Genomic DNA, 16135 nt, shown 5'->3' on the forward strand with positions numbered 1-16135 from the left:
ACAAAGGCTGTAGATCTTTGTTAAGCCATGTTCAGCATCCATCCCCCAACAGCTAATATATATTTGCCTTTATTTGATACAGTCAAAATATACCAGGACAGTCATGCCTCCAAGTTTCACAGAGGCCTTTCTTATTTCTCTCAAGGACTTCACCTTCATGTTTATTTCTCCCCATATTTAAACACCCTCTAATTTCCTGGAAAATCAACTCTTTTACATTAGATGATCTCTTGCTATGATCAGTTACCAATGAGGCATCCATAAAGGATTTCACTTATTTGCTACAGCAGTTACCTAAAACAAGGCATAAAGTATCTGAAGAGAAATTACAATTATCTCTAGACACTCTTCATTACCTAGGTCATGATCTAAGCCCTGAATGAATGCAGCTATCTACAAAAAGAATTAAGCTAACCCAAGAATTTCCTAGACCCACACCTAAATAACAGATTCATGGATTTCTAAGCGTTTGCAGACTGTGAGCACTCAGTTTGTCTTCATTGGCTTTCCCACATATAAACTTTCTAAAACTTCAGCCCCTGAACCTCTTTGTTGGGAAAATAAGTTTGAACAGGCTCTTATAAGACTGAAGCAAGCAGTGCAAGAACTGCCTGTCCTAAGGCTACCTAATTATTCTACACTTTTTACCTTATTTGTGCATGAAAGAGATAACCAAGTCCTGGAAGTGCTCACACAAGAACATGCTAATAAACATAGGCCTATTGCCTTTTATAGTACACAACTTGATTTAGTTGCTCAGTGTGCATATTTGAACTGCCTTAAGGCTATAGTTGCAGCTGCAAATTTAGTAGAAGCCTCAGCGGATTTAACCCTAGGAAATGACATTTACTTACAAGCTCCACACGCTGTCCAGTCTTAACTAAATTGACTCAACTTTTCTCCACAAGCCGACTAACCTCCTGTGTGATCCTTCTGCTTTCACCACCTAATCTACATCATAAATGTTACAACATTCTTAATCCTTCTAGGTTACTACCCCTGCTGGTAAAGGTGAGTCCCATGAGTGTGAGGTGATAATGTCTTATTTCATGATACCACATGGTGATTTATAAGACACCCCTTTGACTGATCCTGATCCAGTCTTGTTTGTTGATCAGCCATATTGTTAAAATGAGAAGGGGAATTTCTAAGCTGATTATGCGGTTACCATCCAGTATGAATTCATACTCCCTCAAGCTAAATCAGCCCAAAAAGCAGAGCTCCATGCCATATATCAAAAGGACAAATTGTTAATATTTATACTGATAGTCAGTTGATATGCCTTTGGGTTTGTCCGTGATTTTATGGAAACAAAGGGGTCTTCTTCCATCCACTTACCTCCACAATCAAAAATGGACAAGTAAATGACTTTCTTATTGCCATTCTCTTACCTTCTGAAATTGCTATTATCAAAATGGAGGCCCATACTAAAAGGACTGAGCCTAAATATCAGGGGAATGCCCTTGCCAGCTTTCATGCAAAGGCATGTGGCAACAGAACCTATAAAGGTTGTGGTACATGTGGATGAAGTCCATTCTGCAAAAAGTGACCACTTGGTTGCCAGATTTTTCCCATCCTGATGTCTGTGCAACATGGCAAAAGTCTGCTCTTGAATCAGAAATTAAGATGGATATACAATGGTTGTAAATTCAGTGAATTCAGGGCTATAAGAAACCTAAAACAGCTGCTTGGTTCTTCCTGGCTCCTTGGCAAACCAATATTTCAGTTTTTGCATTCCTTTCCCGACCATGGTGCATTTAAGATTACTCAAATTACGAATAAACATTAGTGGGGAGACTTGTATAAAACTGTGAAAACAGTTTATCACCAATGTCTGATCTGTCAGGTGCATAATCTTAGAAAAATAATTTTGTTCCCAGAGCCTCAAACCTCCTCCCTCTTGACCCTTTGAGTACCTGCAGCTAGACTTCATTTCAGCTATGACTTAGTATAGGTTATCAATATGTTCTTGTTATTATGTGTATGTTTCCAGATCAGTTGAAACCTTCCCCTGCTACAAGGCTGATCCCCTTACAGTGACAAAGAAATGGGAAATGTGTTTCTCATTTGGGCTATATGTTCAGCAATCTTCAGTAATTGAGACACCTGACTAACTGGGAAGATCATACAAACCTTACCCAAAACCTAGCAAGCTTCTGGGAATTATCCCTGTCCCTATCACCCCTAAACTTCAGGCAAGATTGAGAGAATTAATGGGATTCTCAAACTTGCTACAAGTACTGGACTCCCTTGACCTAAAATATTGTCTCTAATTTTGACTTTTCACAGTACCCCTTTTAGGAAACATAAACTCACTCCACCTGAGATAGTCACCAGCCTACTAATGTCTGTTGGTATACAACTTTCTTCTAACCTTTTGATATCTCATGCTAATATGACCAGCTACTCTAATACATTCAGTACATAAGGTATTATGTATTTAATACACTGTCTTTAATGTATTATGCTAAAGCAAATCATCAATAGGTTAAAGAAGGCTTCCTAGATTCCAATTCAAAAGATCTTATTGGCTATAGTCTTCAGTCTGGTGATTAGGTATTCTTAGAACATTAATAAAGTAAGACAACCCTTGAGTCCCACTGGAAAGGACCTTGCCAAGTGCTCTGACCACTGACACTGCTGCAAAGCTAGTAGGCAGTGAGCCTTGGACACACATCTTACATCTAAAGAAGGCTTAACTTAACCTAACCCCTGATTTGGTACACCTACTGGAGACCTCTAAATCAATTTGATGAGGAAAAGAAGTAGCTGACATCCAGGTAGACTGCTTCCTTCCAGGATGACAGATCAAGATTTCATACTTTAATTGAATACCTTTTTCTTTCTTTTACTGTGGTATTTGCCTAGAAATACAACATTGTCATCTGTATCTTATAGGCCATTGTTAAGGAGAGTAACTTTTCAGACTGCTAGATTTGTCATGAAAGATTTCCATCTATCCATGATGCTAGAGACCTCCCCTCCTCATCCTTCCTGTAACCACTTTCTTTTCTAAACCCAAGGTCACCACAATCTGTGACCAATACCTCCTTAGAAATCTTTTACTGAGTTCAACTTTTATAACCAGAATGCCCAGAGCCTTTTTTGTACCTTTCTCCAATTGTCTGCCTAATAAGACACAAAATCTATGTAATTCTTAGTATAATGGCACCCGTATGTTCTCATATTACCTAAATGAAATCAGACCTCAACAATGAAAAATACTACCAGTAACACCCATCTTTGCAAGTATTTAGAACACCTATTTCAGGCTAGGAAAATTACTTTCCAAATGCACTGAAAACTTAACTGACCTCTGGCTTAAGTGAGTAAATGAGATAATCCCTACAAATGCACCCAATAATAATACCACCTTAGTAGGAGTGGTTTGTGCCCCAACAGTTTATCTTTGTGGTAGTTATCATTGATTTTGGGCCTCTGAATGCTCAGATGGGTGGCATGTGATTGTCATAGGTGGCGATGCCTCTCAGGTAATCTAACTGTGCCCCTACTGCAAACAAACTGAAACATCTCATTGGTCAACTCCCTGAATTTACACCATGGAGTTACAAAGGGTATGTCAGGGGGCATTCAGGATTCAGGATTCACTTTCTTTGGCAGGGCCATATTTCCTTGTTAGGAGTAAATATAAATGAAGCTCTGATCAGGAACCTTTCCATAATTCTTAAAAATATTGCATAATCCATGACTAGGACAATAGCTGTCAAACAAAACTTCTTAGACTATCTGGTTAATGTTCTTGATAACTGAATAGCTCCTGATTATCTTTTAGCTGAACAAGTAGTCATCTGTCCTATAGCAACCTACATTATCTGCTTCACCTAGATTAACACTTCTGGGTAATTGAAATTCAGTTACATAAGACCACTGAGAAAGCCACTTGGCTTAAAAAGCTGGCTACTTCACCACGGTTTTTCTTTGATTTATTTGATTTTGATTAGTTTGGGTTTTGGGTAGCATGGCTCTGAAGTACCCTCCAGACATTGGGAATTATCCTGTTTATAATAATCATAGTCATCTCCCTGTCACATTATATCCTCTCAAAAGCTTTAAATGTGTGTTCACAGCCATTAACTGCTAAGTAAATGATCTTATGACTGGAACATCAGAAAAGGAATGAAGAAAATGATGAACTAAAAAATGATGAGCCTGAAGTCATAACCTGTGAATACCACAGAGATTCAACAAAAAACATCATGTTCCGTGAATGTCCCCTTATACTACAGATTAGTAAAAGATCAGTGAGAACTACAGAGTGGTAGCTGGAATGGTAATGACTTAAATTTTGATCATATTGCTCAGTTAGGCTGAGACTCTGATCAAAGTGGGGCATTCTTAAAAAAGTCAACAATAGGCCCAAAATGGAGTCACTTGTGTTAAGTCCCAGGTCAGCAAACCAAGACACCAAGACATAATACATGACCTAATTGCAGTTTCAGCCTCTCTCTGCAGTGTAACCTTTAATAGTCAATCTGGAATTACCTGGTTGGCACTAGTGAAGTAATCTGACTAATAGACTGTTTCTATCCCCCAAAGGAAGGTCAATTTACCTGAAACAAAACACTTTTTTCCTTGTCTCACTTCCCTTTGTGGCTTTAAAAGCCTTCCATTTTGTGTACTCCTTTGGAGCTCCTTTCTTTTTGCTAGATTTGATCCTGCTCAATCCATGAATAATTGAATAAAGCCAATTAGATCTTCAAATTTACTCAGCTTAAATTTTGTATTTTAACACTGTGCACTTCTACTTCTGATTTGTTAAGGTTTAAAGATAAGTTGTTCATTTGAAATTTTTCTTCTTTTTAAACATAGGCATACATAGCTATACATTTCCTTAAGGCACTGTTTTGGCTACAATAGATAGGTTTTGTTATGTGTTTTCATTTTTCATTGATCTTAAAGTATTTTTCTAATTTCTCTTTTGATTTCTCCTTTTGCCCATTGATTATTCAGGAGTTTGGTTTTTAACTTCCACATATTTGTGAATTCCCAAAATTCTTTTCTGTAACTGATTTCTAATATCATTACCACTGTAGTTGGCAAACATACTTTGCATTTTTCAGTCATATAAGATATATTGAGACTTGCTTTATGACTAACACTATTTATCCTGGAGAGTGTTCCATTGCTTTAGAAAAGAATATGCATTCTGATTTTGTTGGGTGTAGTGCTTTTGTAGATGTTTTAGGTCTAGATGGTCTATTGTTCAAGTCATGTGTTTCCTTGCTGACCTTCTGTCTAACTGAAATGTATAGAATAAACAGAAAAAATATCAGCAAGGATATAGAATAGCACAAATGGACCTAACTGACATATGCAGAATCAAAAGAAAACAACTGCTGAACTTGTATTAGTTTCAAGTACAAGTAGAAGATTTTCAACAATGGACCATATAATGAGGCATAAAACTTAATCAGAATAAACATGAAAGGACTAAAATTACACTCATTATATCTGCAGGCCATTGAACAAGTACAATAAGGATCAATAAAAAAATAGAACTAGAAAATCATTATAGATTCACAATTCAGGAAATATGCTCTACCATCCCAATAGAAATTAGAAAATATTTTGAATTGAAAAATACTGAGTGTACTATCTGTTCAAATTTGTGACAGGTAATGTGCTTTGTGATTGATTTATAAACTTAAAATGTATATATATATATATATATATATTACACAAGAAAAAAGAAGCTGAAAAGAATGAACTAAGTATACATATCTAGAAATTGGAAGAAGAACAAAAGTTAGAAAGAAGTAGAAGAAAATAAAAGTAAAAATTAAAGTAATAGGGGAAAATAGAATAAAAGGGATAAAAAAAGCATCAGTCTTTTTTTTAAAGACTAAAGAATCTAATAACCTATCTAATAAGGCTATTTTTTTTAATGATAGGAAGCACAAATTGCTAATACTAGGATTCAAAAAAGAGATTTCACTACATATTCTGTAGATATTACAATCTTCACAAGTGGATAGTATAAACAAATTTAAGCTGATAAATTTGAAATCTAATGAAATTTTAAAACTGTGATTAAAGTAACATTGAAATTGACATATTAGTAATTTAGAAATATTTAGTATTTTGTAAATACAAGTAAATGAATCAAAATAGTTAAATTTTTTCTCAAAGAGAATGTCCAAGGGCTAAATGACTGTTGAATGCTACCAAGTATTTAAAGAACAAGTAATTCTTTCAACAAGTCTTTTCAGAAAAGAAAGAAATAAGTACATTTCTAAACTCATTTTATGAAAACAACATGCCAAAACCTAACTTGGACAAAAACTACTGTGACATATACTAATCAACATAAATACAAAATAATAAACAAGATTTTAGCTAATCCAATGCAGCAATAGTAAAAAATACAAAAAAAACCACATCAATTTGGAGCTTCTTTCAGAAGCTTCAGAGTTCCAGAAAACTTCTTTAATATTAAAAATCAATTCTACTATATTAATAGATAAAAGACACTTCGATGACCATTTCAATAGGTGTAGAAAAAGCATTTGAAGTAATTCAACTTCTATTCACATTGTTTAAAAAAGCTTCAAAACAAACTAAGAACAGAATAAGAATAGATGAAGAAATACTGAAATCTGACAATGTTTTTTTGTTTTATTTTGTGTTGCTTAGGATTTCTTAGATGGCTAGGCCAAGAATTCAAGAGTTGGTGATTTGTTGAGAGAGTGTTCCAAAGTGGTACCAGTAGGGAAATGAAGAAGCAGGATTGGGAAGCAACAATTTAAGGAAAGTTATCATTTCAATTGCAGTCCCAGAATCTGTCTAGGAGTTCTTCAGTGAGATTATACCTGCCTGGAGGCAGAAGATCTGGACTTATACACTTCTTTGACACCAGTCAGCCACTGACTACATGGTGGCTCCACTGCCTAATTGCAATGCTCTGCCATGCCCAGGTCTCAGAAATTTGCTGCAAAGAGCACTGTAAGAAGTGGATATGAAATTCTATTAAAAACAACCAAGAGATTTCAGTCCAGCATATAAAGAGCTTAGAAGTTGCTGGTCCATCATAACAACAAGTAAAAAGCTGAACATAATGAAAAATCAACAACTCTTCTTATATCTATCAGAGAAGTGAGGTTACAGGGCAAACTGTTTCTCTTAAAATTAGAAAGACAGGCAGGCAGATACAGAGAATCATAACAGTCTAGAGTAGAAATCCACAAGCAGAAACTTGTACAGGAACCAGTATCCTGGTAGGAAAACTGAACTATATTTGACAAATTGCAGAACGCTTATTCAAAGTTTGAATAAGCCTATGATAAACCCTCAGGGGGATCCAGTCACTGAAGGGGATGAGGGGGCTCCACATTTTTGTGTTTGTCTTTAGGAGTTTTAACAGGTTCTCACAGTGAAATTTAGAAGAACATCCCATCACACTTCTGGCAGAGAGAGGGAAGAAGTAACTTTGAAATGTACCAGAGAATTCTGTTCTCAATCTCCAGAGAAACTACTTTAGTAAAGCCTAACCGACGGGGGTATTGTTAGAGCCTAACTAACATGTGAGAAGGAATATGCTCAACTCCAGCCCTTTGCACCCATCCATACCACCTGTGAAATATCTGTGACACTGACAGCCCACACAGGCTTACTAAGAGACTGAGATCTAATCATGGGACTGTGACACACTTCCTCTCTCACACTTCACCACCACATCACTAAAAGCCAATTTTCTGTAATTCCTTTTACCTCGTACATCATGTATGCCTTTCAAAAAATGCTATAAGACATACAAAAAGGCAAAATACACAGTTTGAAGAGACAGAAAAAGCACCAGAACCAAGGCATAGGTACAACAGGAATGTTGGCATTTCCAGACTGACTTTCAAACAGCCATAATTATTATGGTAAGTATTATGATGTAAAAGTACAGAACATGCAAGAGTAGATGAATAATGTAAAAATAGATAATATAAGTGGAGAGATGGAAATTCTAAGAATCAAAATAAATGAAATTAAAAAAAACTAACAGGAATTACGAGTGCCTTTGATACGCTAATAACAGACTGGACATGGCCAGAGAAAAAAGTCTTTAACCTTGAGGATATGTCAGTAGAAGCTTCTAAAACTGAAAAGCAAAGTGAAAAAAGACTGAAAAAAGTACAATATCAAAAACTGAGGGATAAGATAAATTTAAATATATAATGAGAATACGAGAAGAAAAAGAAAGAAGCAAGGAGCAGAAGAAATGTTTGAAGCAGTAATGACTAAGAAATTTCCAAATTCATGTTAGATACCAAACCACAGATCCAAGAATCTCAGAGAATACCAGTAAGGGTAAATACCAGGAAAACTATATGTTGGCATATCAAACTGAAGAATATCAAAGAAAGAGAAAAATCTTGGAAGAAGCCAGAGGAAAATAGCATCTTACCTAAAGAGGAGCATGGAAAGGAATTAACACTGGATTTCTTCTCAGAAACCATACACACTAAAGGAGAGTAGAGTGAAATATGTGTAAAGTGTTTTTCTATACATTAATAACAAACTCTCGGGAGAAAATAATAAAAATATTCATTTCTTACTTCATCAAAAGAATAAAGCACCTAGGAATAAATTTAACGAAGGAAGTGAAAGATTTGTAAACTGAAAACTATATGACATTAATAAAATGAATGAAAGAGACATAAATAAATGGAAAGCTATTCTATTGCCCATGGATGGGTGGAATTAACATTGTTAAAATGTCCATATTACCCAAAGCAATATACAGATTCAATACAATGCCTATCAAATTCAGTGGCATTTTTCACATAAATAGAACAATTCTAAAATTTGCATGAAATGACAAAAGACCTTGAATGACCAAACCATTCTTGAGAAAGAACAGCAAAGCTGGAGACATCATATTTCCTTATTTTAAGCTATATTACAAAGATATAGTAGTATTGGCATTAAAAACAGACACATAAAATCAATGGAATAGTATAAAGAGCCCAGAAATAAACCCACACATATATGGGCAATTAATTTATGGGCAAAGGAGCAAAGAATATATAACAGGGAAGGGACAGTCTCTTCAGTAATTGGTGTTGGGTAGACTTGACAGCCTCATGCAAAAGAATGAAAGTAGACAACTGTCTTAAACTGTACACAAAAATTAACTCAAATGGATTAAAGACTTAAAGGTAAGACCTAAAACAACAAAACTTCTAAAAGAAGGTATAAGCAGTGAACTCCTTGACATCAGTCTTGTCAGTGATTTTTTAATCTGACAGAAAAGTAAAGGCAAAAAAGCAAAGAAACAAGTGAGACTATATCAAACTAAAACGCTTCTTCATGGCAAAGGAAATTATCAACAAAATGAAAAAGCATCCATTATGGAATGGATAAAAATATTTGCAAATCAAATATCTGAAAAGGGGTTAATATACAAAGTATTTATTACTTAAGGACATTATACTAAGTAAAATAAGACAGAGAAATAGAAATACCCTAAGATGTCACTTATATGTGGAATCGAAAATAACAACTAAACAAAACTCAAAAACAAAAAATCCAACCTCATAAATACAGACAAGGGATTGATGGTTGCTAAAGGCAGAGGATGGGGGTGATGAAGGAGGTCAAGAGTTATGAACTTCCATTATAAAGTAAACAAGTCATAGGGATGTAATGTACAACATGGTGACTAGTTAATAATTCTGTATTGCATATTTCTAAGTTGCTAAAAAAATAAATCTTCAAAGTTCCCATAACAAGAAAAAAATTGTGAGTATGTAATGTGATTGATGTTATCTAAACTTATTGTGATTATTTCATAACATGTATGAATATTGAATTAGTATGTTTTACACCAGAAACTAACATAACATTGTATGTTATGTATACCTTATTTGACAGCCTTATAACCATCGAATAAGAATACTCTCCTGGCCTATCTTTCCTTTGAAATAAAATAGGAAAACCCATCTTCCATGACTAATTAATAAAGATAAAATTTAGCACCAATGACTTTTCTTGGAGGGAAAAACATTTTGCTATGGCTGTCATAAAAAAGTATCATAGACTAGGTAGTTTAAACGGAAATTTATTTCCTCATAGTTTTTGAGGCTAGAAGACTGAGATCAAGTTGCTAGCAGGATTGATTTCTTTTGAGACCTCTTTCCTTAGCTTATACATGACCATTTCTTTTTGTCTTCATGCAGTCTTCCCTCTGTTGTGTCCTCATCTCTTCTTATAAAAGTACAATCATACTATCTTAGGTCCTACCCTAATGACCTCATATAACAAAGAATCTGTCTCTAAATGTGGTTATATGCTGAGGTGCTGGGGGTTAGTACTTGAACATATAAATCTAGGGAAGGAGTTGGTCATAATTTAGTCCATAATAAGGCCAGCAGTACACCTTTATTACAATGAAAGCATGCCAAAAGACATGAACACAAAATGGATAAAAAATTAACCTTACTCTTGCAAAGTCAGTAACAGGTTTAGAGAAAATGTTAGGAATTAAGAAAAATAGCATGAATCAATATCAGAAAAATCTAGAAATGAGATTAGGCAAGATGATGTAAAGGATGATGTAAAGAAAGCTGATCATGTTAGAAATGCGTAAACTCTAAAGAAAAGAAATACGTAAATGAAATTTAAACTGGAACAGAAACAAACAATAAGTATGTTGATAATGCCAATAGAGGAAAATATATAAATACACATATACCTAGTATCTGGTAAAATCAACATAGAGTGGATGACACCTAATACCTAGATAAATTCTAGCAAAACTTTTGTACTTTAGAGCAAAGGAAAAACCATTCTTTGAGCTTCTAGACAGAAAGTTTGAGTTACTTATAAGGGAAATAAAATCAGAGTGATATGAGACTTTTCAATAGTAAAGTTTTGTCCCAGAAAAGTACATAATAAAACAGTTAAGATACTCAGAAAAGAAAGTATGATCAAAAGATTTTATATCCAAATAAATTGACCTTCTAGTGTAAACACGATGGACGACTTTAAAACTATGAAAGAACACAGGGGATATTTTTCCTATAAGGACTTCCAGAAGAAATCTACTGGTCAGTTGTCTTAAAAAAATGAAGGTAGTTTAAGATAACAGCATAGGGCTGGTGATAAACATGGGATAGATATTTATCTAGAACAGAGAAACTGTATCTGAAAGTTACAGTTATAAGGAAAACAATAAAGTATTTGTAAGTTAAATGCACTGACATTTTAGATAAAGTAACACAAAACTGGTTTAGAAAATGGAGAAAGTATATGGAAAGTAGAATCAGTTCATTAATTGCGCTATAAGTTTTAATGGGGTAAAAGACATTACAAGTGGGATTTGGATGGAAAGGGAGAGGAGAAAGAAAAGTTACTAATTAAATTCAATATTGCTCATTGAGGGAAACAATAGAATCCAAAAATGTAAAAAGATTATAGTTTTGAAATATTTAAAAATATTAAAGTAACCATTGATCTAAAACTGCAAACCTTTCTAAATACCACTATATGTGATGGGAGAATAAATAATGACATTGATATACCTTATATGTGAATAAAACTTAACAAAATATAAGAGAAGCTAAAACTATTAATTGTAGCAATAATTAAAAGGGGTTAAATCACTAACAGAAAGAAATATCTTCTTATTGACTAAAAATATGCTCTGTGAAAGAGATAGACCAAAAAAAAAAAGCCTCAGAAGTGATTAAACATTCAAAGATATATCAATATTTTCTACTCATATTCAATTGAAAAGAAAGTAGAGGTTATGATCTTGATATCTCAAATATAAAACTTAGACCAAAGAGAGTACAAAATGATGAAATTAAAGTTTTATAAAGTTAAAAATATTTCTCAGCTATGTCATTGATTTTTATGTTTAATGCAATGAATTTCATTAAACAGCAAATACATCAGTCACAACGAGAACTAGACAAAAACAAGTAATAAAAATAAAGTTTAACACATCTATTTTGATCCAAAGCAGATCAAACAAGCAAAAATGATATTAAAGACAATGAAGTACTGAACATTTGTCAATGATATTTAATGCCTTATGTACTGAAATCTTAATGCAGGTAAATATACTACATCATATTTAAGTGCACAATAGACTAGATATAAAACTAAAAAATTATAATATAATTGAAAAAAGATTCTCCTACCTAGAAATTAAACACACAACATTTAAGAACTCTTGGATGAAACTGGAAATACACATCAAATTGCAACATTTCGCACAACCTAAAAGTATATATCAGAATCTATGATACAGCAAAGTAATTACCAGAGAAAGTTTTATAGCATTAAATATATAAATCAATAACAGTTAGAAAAATAATAGAAAATAATTAAACACCAGATTTTTCCCCATTCTTTTAGCTATTAATGGTATTCTTTGATGTACCAAAGTTTTTAATTTTGATGAAGTCCAGTTTATCTGTTTTTTTTCTCTTTCATTGCCTTTGTCTTTGTGTTACAGCCAAGAAATCATTGCTGTTTCCAGTGTCATGAAGATCTTCCCATATGTTTCCTTCTAAGAATTTTATAGTTTCATCTTTAAAGTTTAGGTCTTTGGTGTGTTTCAAATTAGTTTTTGTATATGGTATAAAGTAGGGATCCATGTTCATTCTTATGTATGTGGATATCTAGTTTTTCCAGCACCATTTGTTGAAGACTGTCCTTTCCTCATGGAGTGGTCTTAGTCTTTGTCAAAATCAATTCACCATATATATGTGAAGGTTTATTTCTGGTTTCTCTATTTTATTCTAGCAGTTTATATGTCTGTCCTTATGCCCGTACCTCAATGCTTTGATTTAAAGCTATTTAGTAAGTTTTGAAGTCAACAAGTGTGAGACATTTAACTTTGTTCTTCTTTTTGAGGGTTGTTTTGGCTGTTCAGAATCTGTTGAGATTCCATATAAATTTTAGGATGGGTTTTTCTATTTCTGTAGAAAATGCCATTAGGATTTTTATAGAGATTGCATTGAATCTGTAGATTGCTTCAGGTAGCATTGTCATCCTGACAATATTAAGTCTTCTAATCCATGAATATGGGATGTCTTTCTATTTTTTATAGATCTTCAGATTTTTTAAAAGTTATTTAAAAAAACAACATAAATGAAACCAAAAGAAAACAGAAAGAATAACTTGATGTAATTGTCACTTAACTTAAACTATGTTGTAGTACTGGTTTAGGTTATTTGTACTAAAGCTATAAATAAACAGAATATCTACCCTCATGGAGATTTCAAACAATTTTTATTTAAAAAAGTGTCAGTTTAGGAGCTATGAATATACAATGGGGAAAAGATAGCCTCTTGAACAACTGGTGTTAGCAAAACTGAACAGCTACATGTAAAAGAAGGAAACTGGACTATTGTCTAACTCCATACACAAAAGTAAACTTTAAATGGATCAAAGACCTGAATCTAACTCATGAAAACATAAAACTCTTAGAAGAAAATATAGGCAAGGCAAAAATTCCTTGAATATAAGCATTAGCAACTTTTTCTGGGACACATCTCCTGGGACAAGGAAGAAAATAAAAAATGCACAAGTGCAACTCTATCAAACCAAAAATCTGTTCAGCAAAAGACACCATCAACAGAAAAAAAAGGTACCCTATGGTATGGGAGAATATATTCATAAATGACTCCGCTGGATAGGGGTTATCATCCAAAAAGAACTTATGCATCAACATACAAAAAACAAATAACCCAAGTAAGAAATGGGTGAAGGACCTGAACAGACAGTTCTCCAAAGAAGAAACAAATGGCCAACAGGCAAATGAAAAGATGCTCCATATCTTTAATTATCAAGGAAATAAAAATTAAAATCACACAAAAAAATTTCCATTTCCATAATCACCTCACACCAGTTAAGATGGCCACTACCCAAAAAAACAAGAAATAAATTCTGGTGAGGATGCAGAGAAATAGGAGCCCTCTTACACTGTTGGTGGAGGGTTGGTGCAACTGTTATGGAAAGCAATATGGAGGTTCCTCAATAAACTGAAAATAGAAATACCATTTGATCCAGTAATTCCACTCCTAGGAATTTACCCAAAGAAAAAAATCCCTGATTCAAAAAGACATATGCACCCCTATATTTATCACTGCACTATTTGTAATAGCCAAGATATGGAAGCAACCTAAGTGTCCATCAGTAGATGAATGAATAAAGATGTGGTACATATATACAGTGGAATATTATTCAGCCATAAAAGGAAATGAAATCCTCCCATTTACAATGACATGGATGAATCTAGAGGGTATTGTGCTCAGTGAAATAAGTCAGACATAGAAAGACAAATACCATATGATTTAATTTATTTTTGGAGTATAAAAACAAAGCAAAACAGAAGGAACAAAATAGTAGTATACTCATAGACACCAAGAAGAGACTAGTGGTTACCACTGGGGAAGGGTTCAAGTCAGGGAGAGGGTGAAGGGGTTAAAGGGACACAATAATTCACAATCACAATATAAGTTGGTCACAAGGACAATATTATAGCACAGAAAATACCGTTAATGATTCTGTGACATCTTACTACTTTGATAGATAGTGACTACACTAGAGGGTTTGAGGATTTAATAATATGGGTAACTTTTAAACCACTGTAGTGTGTATTTGAAACCAACATAAGACTGTATATCAATGATACTTCCATAAAAGAAAAATAATGTCAATTTGAGAAGGCAGATTATTTTCTCTCCAAAGCTACAATGTTAAGGTAACAATTATTATCAAAATATGGCCACAATTTGAGTAGAGAGATAGAAATCTTTAATAGTGAAATACTTAAGATTTGTCAGTGGAGGTAGTATTTACCAATAACTACAGAATAAACCACCCATTCCAAGATAATTTTCTGCTATTACTAACTTAAAATAATTTGTAAATTTCAGGAGAATTAGTGTTTCTCTTTCCAGAACCTATTGAAATGTTATTTTTTTCCTGTGCATCCACATTCGTAAGAACATTTTGATAGATATGATGGTTTCTGTTTTATCAATATTAATTGAAAGCTGCTGGTAATCCTTAGAGAGCTAATCAGGAAGGTAGAAATTTTTCCATATTAATGTTGTCAACTGACAGTAGACTTAAGAGGTAATGAACATTATTTACTTAAAAAGAAAATGTTTTCTCTTATGTAAGTACTGTTAGAGGAATCATTAACCACAATAAAAGCTCTAAGAATCAGTTAAACATATGTCTCATTCTGTAATTTGCACTTCTTCTTAACAGTCTGGGATCCCTTGGGTCAAGATTACTTTAGAAATACAAAGAGAACCCTAAAACTAAATAATTTCTTTTATAAAATGAACATGTAAATTATCTGCTAAATTACTTGTACTTAATTAGTAATTTTGCATAATGACATACATTCTCTTTGGGTCTCTTCAGGCTCTGGCAGATAACATTTTACAAATGTTACTTAAGTTCCAATTACTGCACAAACCTTGCAGAGTTGTACTATTAATTTAAATATGCAAACACAAGTAATCCTGGTATTCCTTAGTCAAACTATAATTCCAAATTTCTGCTCAAGGGTACCTTAACTCATTCTGAATGTGGTGTTCCTTATATTCTTGTTTCTTACATGAAAGACTACAAATGTCATTTTTTAAAAAAAGTTTGTAAGTGGATAACATGTACAACTATTAGAATAAGCTCATTTGACTTTAGAAATTCTAATTACAAAAATATTTATCTTCTGTTTTAAAAACCATTTTTTTTGGTAGTTAACATTAAAATAGCCATGTAAGACATTGCTACTAGTATTTCACTTGAATTGTACTAATCTTGTATAATTACTTTTGTCTTAAGCTATTACATAAAATTCTCTTAGAAAGATAATGTATTAGTTCAAATAAACAGCACAAAATATAAATTATTTATTTAATTAACAGATATTTATTGAGTGCTTACAATGTTCCTAGTGAGGAAGGCAGGCAAAGTTACCCTTCTCAAGACATTCATGTTCACACTATGTGTGTGCACATGGGTGTGTGTTATGTGTGTAGATGTGTATATATGTATGTGGAGTAGTAAGTGAGGTAATGACTAGTGGAACAAAAATAAAAAATATATGGTCATTTTTATAAACTGATATAGGAGAAATAGACAAGGCTATTTGATA

This window comes from Manis javanica, chromosome 5, assembly GCF_040802235.1.
Source record: "Manis javanica isolate MJ-LG chromosome 5, MJ_LKY, whole genome shotgun sequence".
NCBI lineage: Eukaryota > Metazoa > Chordata > Mammalia > Pholidota > Manidae > Manis > Manis javanica.